Source organism: Poecilia formosa, unplaced genomic scaffold, assembly GCF_000485575.1.
Source record: "Poecilia formosa unplaced genomic scaffold, Poecilia_formosa-5.1.2 Scaffold160, whole genome shotgun sequence".
Lineage (NCBI taxonomy): Eukaryota > Metazoa > Chordata > Actinopteri > Cyprinodontiformes > Poeciliidae > Poecilia > Poecilia formosa.
In genome coordinates, this window is record NW_006800099.1 from 602,555 (window position 1) to 617,777 (window position 15,223).

The 15,223-nt window shown below is 40.8% G+C and overlaps 1 protein-coding gene and 1 long non-coding RNA gene across 3 annotated transcripts in view; one reads left to right on the forward strand and one right to left on the reverse strand.

Annotated features, from left to right (window-relative positions):
- Positions 1–12,858, reverse strand: part of slc7a14a (solute carrier family 7 member 14a) — a 29,333-nt gene extending 16,475 nt beyond the window's left edge. Inside the window, exons 1-2 of one of the 2 annotated variants that reach the window (XM_016677706.1) lie at positions 12,590–12,858; positions 12,260–12,410 (exon numbers count right to left, since the gene is read on the reverse strand). The gene's annotated coding sequence lies outside the window, so the exon portion shown is untranslated. The remainder of the gene's footprint in view (positions 1–12,259; positions 12,411–12,589) is intronic. The other variant, XM_007564498.2, reaches the window with a different exon arrangement.
- The window catches only part of LOC103146526 (uncharacterized), a 16,652-nt gene continuing 1,476 nt past the window's right edge, over positions 48–15,223 (forward strand). The window contains exons 1-2 of the long non-coding RNA XR_477147.2: positions 48–463; positions 13,873–13,926. This is a non-coding gene — a long non-coding RNA (uncharacterized LOC103146526). The remainder of the gene's footprint in view (positions 464–13,872; positions 13,927–15,223) is intronic.

The following is a 15,223-nucleotide window of genomic DNA, read 5'->3' on the forward strand; positions in this document are numbered from 1 at the left end:
AACGGCGTCGAAGTGACGAAATGCGGAAAAAAAAGTTCACCGGGTGTTAACACTTTTGCGAAGGCTTGTAAACGAATAAGTGGAGCCATTAAATACTGCTGAGTAACGCTGCTCTACAATTTCTTCCTCTCACAATGTTTTTTTGTGGATAATGATGAGATTAGGCACACTGCTGAAAGGAGAGCTATCACAGTCCTCAATTGGAGAACCTCGTTTCTCTCTCTCTCTCTCTCTCTCTCCCTCTGAGCGGCGCTGGACCGGCAATCAGCGCTCATCTACTTTAGGCGGCAAAAGCAAAGTAGCTGAACAAACACTCGTGTGCGGCACACCCACGGTGCCTCTCGGCAATGATGACTGCAATTATCCAGCTGTTTAACCGGATCACAATGGGGGCCCACTACTGGAGCTGCACTCAGTGGAAGCGGTGGAAAGGGCTCCAGGGCGACGAAACGTGAGTGTTACGGTGAGTAGGAGCACTTCAACCGACACAAGGGCAACATATGCACATGTTGAGAGATAAAAAAAAAAAAAAAAAAAAAAGAGCTAGCAAAACAACCCAAGTCAGCATATTTACACAGCAAAATTAAAAAGTGAAGTGTTAAAATGTATTTATTTTGTAATAGCGTATCATAATCTCACCCTAAAAGCGTTTGACCTTTGATTTGAGACGATTTATGAGATGTATTTTATATGTTTTATATGAAAGATGGCAGTAAATTTTGATTTTTAAAAGTCAAAGCACTTAAAGAAGTAATGATGCAATGCACTCTGAGTATCACACATCCATGTGAGATGCTTTGCTACGCACATTCACGCTTTTTCACCAATTATTGACCAACACAAAATCAATCTTAATCTCACCTCCTTGACATACATTTGTAAAGGCATAGCAGGAAAGATCTCGGCAGCCTGTGACAGAAACACCCACCTAGACATTGTTGCAGACTGGCGTCTCGCCCACCTTCGCAGTGGCACACCCTGAAAGCAGGAACTGCGTCCTGCCAGACGATGTGCTCCGACACAGTAGTGCAAAAAGCCCCAGTCTGAAGGATCCTGATAAATGCGGCGCAGAGTCAGCAAGGCACTGGCCTGCAAACCCAGATCCCAGTTTGATGGAGCATCTGGCGGTGGCGCCAAGGCTCCACCCTGCAATGCAGCCAATCTGCTGCCAACACTGAAGACTCAGTCATTGTGGAACATTTCCAAGCTGGTCGGGTCAAGACAGAAGGTTTTACTGCACCTGATCGCCATCAACACAGTGAAAAACATAGTAAACAGATTTGTGTGTGTGTGTGTGTGTGTGTGTGTGTGATATTGGAAACTACATTGGCATTGTCAATAAGATGGTGCGTAACACAGCGAGACGCTCCACAGACATCAGCAGCTTTAATCTGAAACACTGACTGCTGCCCACGAATCCCATCACCTTCACCAAAACACCGACGAAAGCTAATAAACGAGTGTGGGACGAATAAGGCGGACCACTTACAGGCCGTCACATCTCAAAACAAATCACACAAACTGCTCAGTTTTTACAGCACCTGTTACATGTTCATCTTTCAACCCCTCACCCCCTACCCTTCTGCCCTCCCAGCTTCTTTTACAGTAACCACCACCTGCCCCGCGCTGATTGTATATTATTTGAACAAGCACACACCAACCAAACAGAGCTGAACAAAGGAGGACGGCAGCAGGTGTTCCTACCTGTTCACTACTGCAGCAAAGACTGTAATAAAGGCTACTTAGAGAGAATGTCTGCAAAACATTATTTCCAAAAGAGTCGAGTTAAAACCTTCAGTGCTTCAGCGTTTTATTATTATTATTATTTATTATTGTTGTAACAAAATGAAGCATACAACCTGCAGAGTTAAATGCCACTCACTCTTACTTATGTGAAGATCTTACAAGTTTGTTAGAGAACATCAGTGTTTAGTTTGAATGGCCTAGTCAAAGTCCAAACCTAAAAACCAATTGAGAAGCCATGCCGGTTTAACAATTAGATGTCTTCTGAAATCAGAATAAAGTAGGCAGGATACAAATGCGTGGCAACATTTTCAGATTTTGATTTATAAAGACTTAATCCATGTATCAATTGACAAAAAAAAAAACAAAAAAAAATCCAATGAAACACATCAAGATTTGTGGTTGCAATAGCATAATATATCTGCAAACTCAGAGATATTAGATTGAACCTAATAGACAGTAATTATTACTAGAAATAATTACTGTCTATAAGGTTTGGTCACGCAAAAAGTGACCAAACAGCCTTTGTAGTTCAAGAAACAGCTCACTTTTCTGAAAATTATGCACCAATTCCTTCTATGTGAAGTACGACTTTGTCTTGGTCTCACGCAGAATCCCCCCTCCCACCCATTAAATGCAACGAAGTTTGTGGGTTGCAGTTTGACAAACTGTGGAAACGACTGGTTTGAATACTTTTGGAGGGCCCTGCAAACTTATCTCAACTTGAAACCGGCGCACACGGGTCAGTGAAAGGATGGCAAAACACAAGCGAATTCACAGAAGTGCGAGAAATTTTTTGCTGATTTTGGTGTTCTGCCACGGGCCGTTTCCCCTTCTGTCAGCCAGGTTTTGTTTTTGCGAGGGCCGGAGTGCTTCATGTCTAGGCAGGGCGCCAAGTGGGCTTAAAGCTATCAGATAAGCTCTCGTGATTATTAAGTCGATGCAGGTCGGGTTTGAGAGAGCAAGATTTTGGCAGAGGACATTTTTAGCAAAATCTATGAGCAAAATTCTAAAATTCTACTAAAAGTTTGAAATGTATTTTCCTTCTTCAGCTACAAAAATCTGTCATCTACCATGCCTGAGAAGGCAGCCTTAAAAAAACAAACAAAAAAAAAACACCATAATTTATTGTAGCTTATGTAAGCATATAAATGATGGATTACTTTGAGAAACTTCTGTCACTCCACTGAGTTACACTGATGGACACCAAAATGATGACTGTGCAAAATCCCAATCCTAATGCATTGCTCTGCATTAGGATGCAAGCACAAATCGCACATTGCTTGATGCCAAAAGGGTCAAATGTCATCCAGCCAGCGAGGCATTTTAATATGTCGCTTCTTTTTCTTGTCCATTACAAACAAAACATGTGGAATGTTGCCTTTAAACAAAAAGTATGTGAAAATAATGATCATACAGTCTTGTACAAGTCGTGTCTGTTTGCAAGGAGAGTAGCGCCGAGTGAAAAAAAAAAGCGTTTTTATTAATCAATGTTGAACTATTAGGAAAAAAAAAAAACACATTGATTTTTGCACTTGTTTACCGTAATTTGTTTGGGTGCCAGAGCTTCCAGTTTAAAAGAGGGCGCCTGGGAAACGGTCATAGGTACAATCCCTCTGACCGCAGAGCGTGTGTGGTTAGAGAGAATTGAAAAATCACAGCCTCTCCGCGGTGCATCAGAAAGCTGCTTCCATGTGCAGCAGAATGGTCCACGGCCTATTCCTACAGTGTCATTACAAAATGATATACCTTATCAAAACGCAGAGCAGTGGTGCTTTCACAAGGAAATTGATAATTGAATTTTTTTTTTTTTTTTTTTGTCATAATCATCTCCACTGGTGTTAGAGCGTCTGCTCTTTTGATAAGAGAGCTGTCGGAACATCTATGCCTGTGACACATCAGCAGTGACTAAGCCTGTCTCTCCTGGAGTCTAAAGTGCCGGTTGAATAACTGGATTGAGCTCTCAAACGCATTGACGTTTACAGCGAGAGCTGCATTTACCTAATAAAGGCCAGACCTCTTCTAATCACTCAAAACCAAACATGGAAACCTGCTTTGCATTTAATGGATCGGGGAAGACGAAACCGGCCCCCGTTAATAGGCCTGGCACATTTCTCACCGAATGCAGGCAAAACGGCACGAGTCTCGTTAAGAAATACGAAATGTGTTTAGTTTAGGATTCGGTGTGACTCAACATCGGTGTGAATATTTATTTATTTATTTATTTCGAACATGATAGCAGCATAAAATATCAGACGTAAACAAGGAATGCAGAAGACATATTTTTTGCACCGCAATAATCTTAACATGGTCGAAAAGGAGTATGAAAAGTAAGAAACTTATGAACTCCTACCCCATAAACTCATAGCATGTTTTCAGATGGACCCTCATTAATAACTCAAATCAAAAATAAAAACATAGGTTAATTAATTTTCCATTTTATCTTTTTTTTTTTTTTTTTGCCATGGACTCACCAAACACACACATGTCTAAATATATATCATCCATACATCTATACCCACACACACTCATATGCGTTAGTCTCAATTTATATATTCATATTAGTGCTATCTCTCCCCCATATTTCTTCTGAAAATAACTTCCTTATATGTCCTGTTAAATTGTATTACATTTTGACTTTGTTTTTACTCCTCATTTAACTTGTTCTGTAATTTTACACCACAAATTGAAATACAAAAGCTCTTTCTTGTTGTGCGTTTACTACGAATCCTCAAGTTTGAATTTAAACCTCTTAAGTTACCTCTATCCCTCTTCTCTTTCAAAAAACATGCTTTATTTTTTTTAAGGTAAAGATTTACTGTAAGGGTTTCTGAAATAGGTTGTTGCACAATGTCAGATCTATGGAACTTTGGAGAAATGAATACACAGAGAGAGAGAAAAAAACACAGCAGCTTATTTAAATGAGAAACTATTACTGTGCATAATTCATGTGCCTTAATGCACAGCTGGATGTCTGTTGCTTACACTGTTAAGATTTATGAGCGCTTAGAGCTTCCTGCGATCTGTCTACAAATGTCTTTATCCCATGGCTATCAGTCTCTATAATAAGAGTTATGCACGTTTACTTAATTACATTTAGGCAGACTGTTTTGGAAAAAAAAAAAAAAAAGATGGAACAGATTTGTCATTTTTTAAACGTAAAACATTTTGACAATGCAATTTTTGGTTAACAAATAGAATATTCCTCAGTTAGATACGCATAGGCAAGTATTTAAAGGGAATTTCCTTCTGAAACATACCACACTAGATTTGTTACCACAATTGTTAATTGGCTTGTTAGATCACCGGAGAGTGGCGTTCCCCATTTACTTTTCCTCAGCCAAACCAACATTTGTTACAGTGTGGTTGATTTACTGCCTTGGCAGGCTGTGACCACTGTATCTCCGTGTGACACGTCAAATGAATCTGATATAGAAAAAAAAAGAAAAAAAAAAAAAGGGAAATTGCAGGCTGTCAGACTGATTCAATTGTTTGCTTCATCGGCCACGCTCCGACTGTTCAAGTCAGTCGAAATTCTCTGGAGACTAATTTTTCTGTAAGAATTTTGACGTTCGTATCCGTTTTATTAGCGGGCTGTCAGATGGGCTGAGGGCTTTTCTGATGCAAGAGGTATATGATCCCTCTGAGACATAAATGAAGCAAGGAAGGATCCATGAATCCATCACAGTTTTGCTGTTGTTTCTGATATATGTTTCTCAGCATATACAAGATGGAAACTGGCCTTACTGCAGTAAATATCCTTTTAAATTTTAATGGCTCTTGCGAAAGAATAAATCTCCTTTTTTTTTCTTTTTTTTTTCAAATGTTGTTACACTTCAACTTCGAACGTCAGTGCGTTTTCTTGGAACTGTATGTGATGCTGCAACAGGAAGTAGCACACAGAGGTGAAGTGCCAAAAAAAAAATGAAGCAGGAGTATATTTGTAACTTCTCCCCTCTGATAGTTACAAAACAGCTGGTTAGATTCTTTTCATTAAAAGACAGGATTTTAGTTTTTGAAGTGTGAATTTAGAAAGTTTGCTCATTTTTTAGTAAATCTTCATTATTTATACTGTTCATTCCCTCTACTCTGGCATTTAAAGATTAGTTAATGAAGTGTTATATGGGTCAATACGTCTCGTTTTGGTACGTATCTTTTAAAGGGGCAGTGTTTTTTGTTTTTTTTTCAATGCACATAGTGCCATTATGTAACACAATGATGTAACTATGTCACCTTCAGTTAAACGCTGCTTATATCAAACATAATTTAAAAGAAATGTGATGCTGCAGTTTGCGGCCTGGAAATTGGTCTCTGTTTCTTTAAGAAGCTCCTGGTCTTTCCAACACTCCACCTACGGCGTGTCGTCTCAACAATGAATCTCAAGTATGCCGTTTAAAACCATTCTCAGGAACGTTGGACTGCGCATGATGAGCTCAGCAGACACACGACTCCATTAGGTATTTGCCAACTGCTGCTGCCGCTAGTCTAGAGGGACTGTGTGGGAAAAGCACTGGGCAGGGATGCTCTGTGAGAGGAGTCGTCAGTGCACTAAAGATGACCAGATGATGAGCAGAAAACAGTTCAAATTGCGAGTGCTTAGTCTACTGAAAACATCCTTTCCTGGTTGTTGTCAGTGAAGCACACAGTCATATTTTATGCCAAGCAAATCATCTTTGTAATTCGGCTAATTACTGAGATTGTTAATTAGATTAAATGTTTCATCTAATTAACTCCGATGGCCACAGTTCAGAACTCATTAAATTTGTTGACCATTAAAAAAAAACAAAAAACAACTAAGTAGGGCTACTTCAATGATCCCAGGAAACAGACCAGTTGCTCCGCGTGAATGCTCTGTCTCCAGAGCTGATTAATCACAGTTTGGGCTGCCACAACCTCCTCCGTCTTCCCTTATTGCAGCGCAGTGGCAGCTTGAAGCTTAAAGCAAAGTAAATCTGCCTCCCTGACTGTAAGATAAATAGAAACAACAGTGCCACTCCCCGGGGCTCCAAGCTCACCAGCCATAATGGTGACATCTCTATTTACCCTCAAGTGGTAAATGAACACCAAGGTCATTTAGCACTTAAAAAGACTACACAGCACTGCTTACTGCTTAAGTGTAAATCTCACTGCGCAACGTTTACTCGCAAGACAACAATTTATGACGGAAATGAGGAATATTCTCTTCAAATTTTCATCCCCTTTTGTTCAATCAGAAGCGTCGTTCACCTCATCGCTGTCACTGACAAGAAGTCTGTCAGAGAGCATCTCTTTATCATCACGCTCTCTAACCTACCCGGCGTCTTTCTTATTTCAATTGCAAATCTTTTGCACACTCCTTCTCTGACAGCGGGTTGTTTATCATCTTACATATGGCTTTCCAGCAAATGAGGTCTTGCTGCTTGGCCTGCTTACTGTGTTTAGTCTGCTGTCAGCTGAGGGCTTTGTGCTTGTCTGTCTCTGTCCTTCTACCCTCGTTCACTTTCTTACCATCTTTTTTAAAAAATAAGTTGTAAGAATCTCTGATGATTTTTTACAGCTTTAAAATTAAAGTAATAAAATGTTTTTTTTTTGTTTTTGTTTTTTTACATTTATACTTAATAGCACAATTACTGTTAATTATCAGGGCAGTTCCTGTTTGGACTGAATTGCTCTTCACATGATACAATTCAGATGCAGCTGCACAGTCATTAAAATAACATTACGTTTGAATGCCAAAGCAAACATCCAGCAAAAAATATACTTTTTTATCATGCTTAAAATTAAAATGAGTTACCATAATATTCCACAATATTCAGACTACTACATTGTGGTAGTTATCATAGCCATTAGACACACTGGGTTTAATCCTGGATTCTTTTTTAATTTCTTGTTTTTCTTTCTTTTGCTTTTGTCCTGCAGTTTAGAGCCTTACTGTAACAGGAGGCTTCATTGTGTTAAACGAGTATTTCGCCTTTATGTGCAGGCAGGTCCTCTGACGTCAGTCCTAACCAGTCTCTGATTGGAATAAAGGGAGAGGGCGTCTGCCAGCCATTCATAAATATGAGTTTATGTGCGTACGTGTGTCTGTAGCATCTGCCACGTATCCAGTCAGACAAGGCAAAAACAAGGCAATTTAAAAGGACTGATCTGTAGTAAACTGATCGTTTCTGATTCCAAACAGGCACGTCCAATTTTCTTTCCTACAGTTTTTACGTATCTGATATAAAAGCCACAATCGATTTCTCTTTTTAAACAAAAAAAATCCACCAGACTCTAATAGAAAAAAATACATGCCAGCGGTATAGGAGAATATTTTCGGACGCATCCCCCCCTCCCCCATCTTCGGCTTTAATATAAATACGACTGACTTTCTTTTTTTTCTTTTTTTTTTTAAAAAGAGAAAAAAAAAGATTTTCCGTCTGAAATGCTTTCAGTAAATTCAAGGCTTGGCCTTCTGCAGCTTTGCTTGGTTTGATTTGATAAACACATTCTTATTTATGGGACGGAGGCTCAACGACTAGCAGAGTCTGAAGGTCGGAGGTTTCCTCAGAGTGGACTGCAGATCACTTCATGTGTGGAGCCGCGTATGGCAGAACAGAGCAATCCTCTGCAAAGGTTCCCTCCTTCGTTCTGAGCATGTTAATAAGCTCTGGGAAATAAGAAATGAGTTAACGCTACCCGCCCTGTTTCACGTTTGGGGTTTGGCGTTGTGTTGGTATTCACAAAGCATTTTATCTATAGGTTTATTTTTTGCTTGATCTGAAACAGACTGCAAGTGGAAATTTCTTTGGAAGTTGTTCTGTTGTGGCTACTTTGTTAAAAGATTTGAAGACTGACGTGGATTTCTGAATTTTCCCCTGTCATATTTAGCTTTACAGACCCGAAATGCAGACAGTCAAGCTAAAATAAGAGAATAATTCAACATGGAGCAAAAATCCTGAGCTTAAAATACTGAGGCGGGGTTATAAAGTGACCAGAGAAACAGATAAATGAATCAGAACATTCTGAGAACATTCAGATAAGGCTTCTGCCTTATCTGGTGTTCCCGCAGAATATACCCTATTTGGGTTGTCTTGGCCCTTTTAACGCAGCCTGTGAGGTTTTCCATTCCCTGACCGGAAGGAGAATACAACCTGCTGAATGTGACAGGTAGCCAATCAGAAAGCGCGGTGACGTAAGAACAGAGGGGAATCCCAAACAGCTGACATATTGCGGAACTGAGAGTCCGGTGGATATTGGAGATGATATGTGGAAATGTTTATTATTATATGTAAAGGTCATTATTATGTTTATTCAGTTAAAAATGTTAACTATGAAAAAACACAGTCACCTCCAAATCATAGTGCAGCAAATAGAGCGGCTGCTCCCGTCGTCTTTTATCCACCACCTTTTCTTTTTGTTTCGCCTTTTATCTCTTAAAATGTCTCCACAAACTATCACTATTGTTTCTACATCGTCATCCGTGTTTGGTTATTCTAAATTCCCGTTTGCTATGTTGGGAGTTTTACTGGATGATCCTCTGGAATCGGGATGTTCGTGACTGGAATCGGTTCGTGTTGCTCCTGCCGTGTGGCTGAACACGAACCGATCGAACCTGTTGTACTTTTATCAGCTCTGTGGTCACAGAGGTTTGGAGAATCGGCCGACAATCCTTAAATCTTGCCGTCTAAACCAGATTCAAGACTCACAAGCTCTACTCATCTCCTCTCGACCACTGCCCAAACGCACTCTCACTCTGGTTGCTATGGTAACGTTTACATATCCCTTCAAAATAAGATACAGATGCGCCACAAAAACGAGCATTTTACTTTTATGAAAATTTTAACTTATTTTAACTTGACTAACGGGAGCCCTGAGCTTGTTTCTCTGCAACGAGACGGTCCCATCTGGGAGTGATGAGAGACAATGACAGCCGAAGTGTTGCTTATATCCACAGCGTGCTTGGTCTCTACTTGGTGAAGCAGTTTGAAGCTTCATTCCCTCATTAGCAGCCAGTCACAGCATGTTACACAGAGCGGCTTGTAATGTGGGTCTCACCTACCGGTCCGGGATAAATCCATTCTCTTGTCTCTTCTCTGGGCCTTTTCCCCTTTGCAAAGAAACTTTCCAAAGACATCTGATCTGTTTGTTACTCATTTTGCTGCTTGTGGGCTCAGTGTTGGCGCGCAAGTAACCGAGAGAATCCGGTAAAAGGATTTTCAAAATAAAAGATCCTCCAGACTCAAATAATACATAAAACGGAAATATTTAATTATTTCTTGCGCGGCCCGGTACCAATTGGGGGCTGGGGACCACCGGGGGTTGGGGACCACTGATCTAGACTGCTCTTCTATAACAAATGTTCTCAATATCCGGTCTGCCGGTATAAGTGGGCAGCTAAGTTTTCATAGGTCGGAAGTTTTCCCATACTCTTTCTTTTCTGCTTTATGTATTTAAAGAGCGCAAAAGGCGTCATTACACACTCCACGATACGATCGTCTAGTTTTCACATCGCCATTCTTTTGCTAGACACTGTAGTGCAACACCCATGTCAACACTGTGGCACACACACATACGAGGCACTGAAACCGTCTCTTAGAAAGCACACAGTCATAAACCTCCGGCGCTGCGTGTGATTGTGTCTTCTCCGTGAAGACCTGCGTGTCTCGGAGGCTGTTTGGGACTTCATGTGAGAGATATTCAGGGAGACAAACTGCAGTTGCTAAATTGGGTGGTTATGTAATCATCTGTTTCTGCCTCTCATTGCCATTGCCTCAGCAAATTCATCCTCATCACATCAACGTAGTAGTCATAACGTTTCTTCAGCTTCTACATTTCTTTCTGCGACATATCCTTTTTGTTTTGGTGGTGTCCTAACAGGAAATGGCTGTGTCTTTTTAATTTCTTAAGTTTACAGGTGCCTGTGATGTCCTCAACAAGAGAGGCACAAATTTGAGTTTTTGGAGATGCTTTTGACACAATTTTGCAACTTACATTAATGAGTGGTGCAGCTAACATCCCTGGAGAATGCAGGACATCGTCTCATCTCAAAATCCATCATTCTCCACCACAAAGAGAGTTTACAAAACAAAATAACAACACAGTTTTGATGTAGATCTTTCAACCTTCATATTATTTGTCTCTCTCTCTCGTTCTCTCTCTCTCTCTCTCTCTCTCTCTCTCTCTCTCTCTTTCCATCTCTCTGGTGTTGGGTGGTGAAGGCTCTCAGTTGCTACCGAGAGCCTTCTGCCCGCGGTAGCAACTTCCACAACGAAGAGTATTGCTGTCAGCACAACCTGGTACCATTGTTTTGGGAAACTACAAAAAAACCCTAAACCATGCAAGAGGCCCACCTTAAGAATTTGGTTGACTAATGCAAAGCGTATTTGACTTTTTTTTCTTCAAACATAGATTCGGAAACAACTACTTTTGAATGTTTCTTAAGTCTTAACATATATTTTTTGGAAAGACACTTCTAGAGCTGTATCTAAGCGGTTTATTTATTTATAATACTGCTTATTCATTGTCCCTAAATGTAGACAGTAAGGTACTGGTACCTCTCAGATGAGGTTTTTTTTTTTTTTACTCATTTGTCTGTTTCTTTTGATTGTTCATGTTTTGTTAACCTTTTAAAGTTTTGAAGTAACCGGTCAGAGGCTTGGAACCACCTCTTATTTAAGTGAGAATCGTTTGAAGGTGCTTGCTTGAGCAAGGCCCGAGATCCAAATGTTGCTCAGTTAAATCTCCGAGTTCTGCCAGCTTTGGGAAATGTTGTCTTTTTGTGTTTGTTGATCGGAAAAAGATTGCAACTTTGACTCTGTGGTTGTCCCCTTGCTGGCCACGCCTGATCAAACTGTCACCAATCAACTGGAGAGTTCCTGGTGAGTCTCCAGAGCGAGCCCTTTTCCGGAACGAAAGGCGAAACGCACGACGTCAACCGAGACATATCCCGACGCGACCTCGTTCTTCGCCGTCTTCAAAATCCCTGCCTCTTGTCTGTGGCACCTGTTGAGCAGTGACAGGCCCGTCTGGCTACAGCGTATCGCCGAGCCATCTGCTGACGCCTGCTTTCAGCACCACGGACAGCACGTCGTCACAACTGAGCAAAACAAAGAACGGAGAGGAAATACAGGAACAGGAGACAGTACCTTATGGCAAATTAAAAAAAAAAAACAGAGATAGGTGAAGGGAAAGGGTAGGAGGGGGCAGTAGAGAGAAAGAGAGAGATTTGTCCATGTCATTAGGGATTAGCCTAGTTTGACTGCTTGAGGCTGTCAGTGTCTGAGTGCTCTTGTCCTCAAATAAACACACGCAGGCATCCAGATGCACAGTATGTTTCCTTCTTACAGATAGATAGATAGATAGATAGATTTTCTCTCCTACTTTCCACGTTCCCCCACTGCACGCACCCCAATATGCTCACTTGCAACCAAAAATGTTTTGAATTATTTATGTCAGCCTTTTTTTTTTCTTTTAAGTTGGGCACCTCGCTGTACAAGCAGTACAGTTGCCCGCCTGCCTGCTGCAGCTACAGTCCGCTGGGAGAAGCGACACCCACCCTCAACTCTTTCCTCCTTTCTCTTCCGCAAAGAAACATCACTTTTGGGTGGGGTGTAGTGTAATAACGGGAAGGGACAATTCCCCGACAATTCCCTGCTGCTAAACAGCACGGGCTCGCACTGTTTCCGTCGAGTTTATGCGCCACCCCCCTTATGAAGAGAAAGAAAGAAAGAAAGAAAAAAAAGGAAAACTGCACAAAGGAAGATGGGAAAACAGCCGTGTAGGGAGACGACGAGGGGAGATGGTGGTAGAGGTAGCAGCTAAGTTTAGGAAAAGCGTCGTCGCTGGGTGAGGGTGTGCGGGAGAGAAGTGGAGGTAAAACACTCACTGTGCCGCGGCCGGATTAAAGGATGCCCATGTCGGATGCTGCAGTCGGTCGCCAACATCAGCAGCAGGAGCAGCAGCAGCATCTCCGGGCTGCTTGCGCGGCGCATCAGCGGGAGGCAGTGCAGGATGGGGGGGGAGGGGGGTAGAGAGGAGGAGGGAAGGAGCGAGGGATGTGGGGAGGGTGAGGCCGATGATGTAAAACGGTTTAAATCATTCAGGACGCCGCGCGAAGGCAGACGCGGCGCAACACGCATCCGGTTTGTTTTCCTGTCCGGACAGGATGTCGTAGTTTCGGCCCCACCCCTCCCTCTTCCCCATCCCGTGATTTTACGAAGATCCGGCAATGACACAAAGTAACGTCGTCATAATTTGGACCAGGATTAAAAACAACGCTTTTTTTTTTTTTTTTTTTTCTAACTTAGTAAAGCTTAAGTTAGTTTTTACACCAACAAAGTTATTACTTTAATTCAGCATAATACAGTAAGTTTTCAATATTATTTATTATTTAAAAAACAGGTTAAAGCCAAAAAATGTTTAAAAATGACACGACTAAAGTTGAAAGACCAACCAACTGGATTATTAAACTACTAAATATTTGGGTTAAAGAGTCATTTTTCAGGTTTCATTATGAGAAAATGTGTCAGAATAAAGACACTATAATGTCAGCAAAGGCAGGTATTTTTTCCTCACACTTTATAAATATATTGCATGTCTGTTTTGGCTTTATGGCCAATTCAATAAGCTACAAATGATTCCTTTCACTTCCCAATCATACATTGCGTTGTGCTGCTGGTCTGACAGATATCATTGCGATAAAATAAATTAGAGTTTCAAGTTGTAACATGACAGAACGTAGTAAGGTTTTACTTAAAGTGTAAACCGAAATTTCCAAGAATCTGAGCTGTTTGCTCCCACTGAGGCGGTGCTGTTCTGCGAACATGTCACTTGGTTTGCACTTGTAGGGAAGAAATCAATAAATTGTAAAACCGTCACAAATGACTTTCCTTTAAATCACCCTGCCCAAGCAAGGGAGGTGGAACCGGTCAGTCGGACAAGTTATCAGGCATTTTCTGGTCATTTTCCACAGAAGAAGTGGCTTAAGGACATCTTAAAGTGCATCACTGGTGTTTAATACACCATGGTTAAAGACCTTCACTGTTTGTCTCCAACGGCAGAGAGAGAGAGAGAGATGCAAAAGCCAACTGCTAAATTATTTATCCTGTGCTGGTGAATGATCAAATATTCAGCAGTTGACTAGGTTTTCTCCTTTTTTTATTGCCACAGAAAGCCCGTTTATGTCAGCTGCAACGGGAGCATTCATGGATCCAGAGAGAAAAGGTAGAGAAAAAATATCTATAAAGATTTACTTTGATCCATTATGTTTGGTGGCAAGATTTACACTCAAAGACAGTTTAAGCAAAATACCACAACCACAAACTCTGCTCAATATTCATAATTTATGCTCAGAACCCAAATGAAAGTATGGAAGCCTATTTCTGCCATTGTCATACAAAAAATAAAAGGACCTTAAATGCACAAAAATGACTATGGCTCCAAACCATTTAGGAATGCCAAGGTGATAATGTGAGGATGTCGAAGAGCCAAAAAAAAAAAAAAAAGACGAAAGTGCAGGAGATTGAAGTTGAAGTGTTAAATGATTGGATGTTTGTATTTATGTATTCTGTTACACAAGTCATTTTCCATAGCTTTAAAGAACCTATACTTAGTTCAATTCGGAAGCTGGATACAGGATATGCACACCCCTATTTTAAGGGGTGTGCATATCCTGAGGAAAAACATCTGTCGGGAACATTAAGGAGTTTTCATGAAGTTTCACTTGATAAAATCTGACTCTTTTAATGCAAAGTTGACATTTTAATGGACTTTTAATGCAAATTTTAATAGAATTTTGCATGGAAAGGATCATTATTGTCTGAATAATGCAACATTTACACTTTTAATTGACTTTTAATTGCAAAGTTGCAACTTTTAGAGCAACTTTGCATTAATAGTGTCATTATTTACCAGATGACACTTCATGACAACAATTGTAAACATTCATGAAGACTCCTTCATGTTCCTAACAGGTGCTATGACATGTTTATGACAGTGTCATGTCAGTCTGTTGCACAGCCCTTCAAATAAAGTGTTACCAAAACATTTGATCAAACTGATTAAGGTATTGCCTAAGCTTCGCTTAAATGCTTAAGAATGAGGTGAGTTACATTTTGACTAATCTTTTGTGCGTGTTGAGGTCATGAACACCGTTGTGGTTGCTGCTTCCATTTGTTTTTTTTTTTGTTTTGTTTTTTCCCACCTCAGCTCCCACTGCTTTCTCTTTCACTGCTAAATGTCAGCTACCCTGTGGTCCGGCTGCGATGTGAGTCTGGGGCTTTCTGGGAGAGCACGTGTCTGCGCATTAGAGAGGGAGGCATGAGTCACCAACACGGCGCCCCAAGCAGCGAGACAGATGTGTGAGCAAAGTGTCACTACCCATAATTCAGAGAAATTTGATGAGGTCATTTGACTGCAGGGCCGGAGTGAACCCTCATTTCTGTCAGATTTAGTGCAAATAAATAGCATCTTGATGAATGTGTGTTACATGTCATCATGGGAATGACTCCTACATTAACTG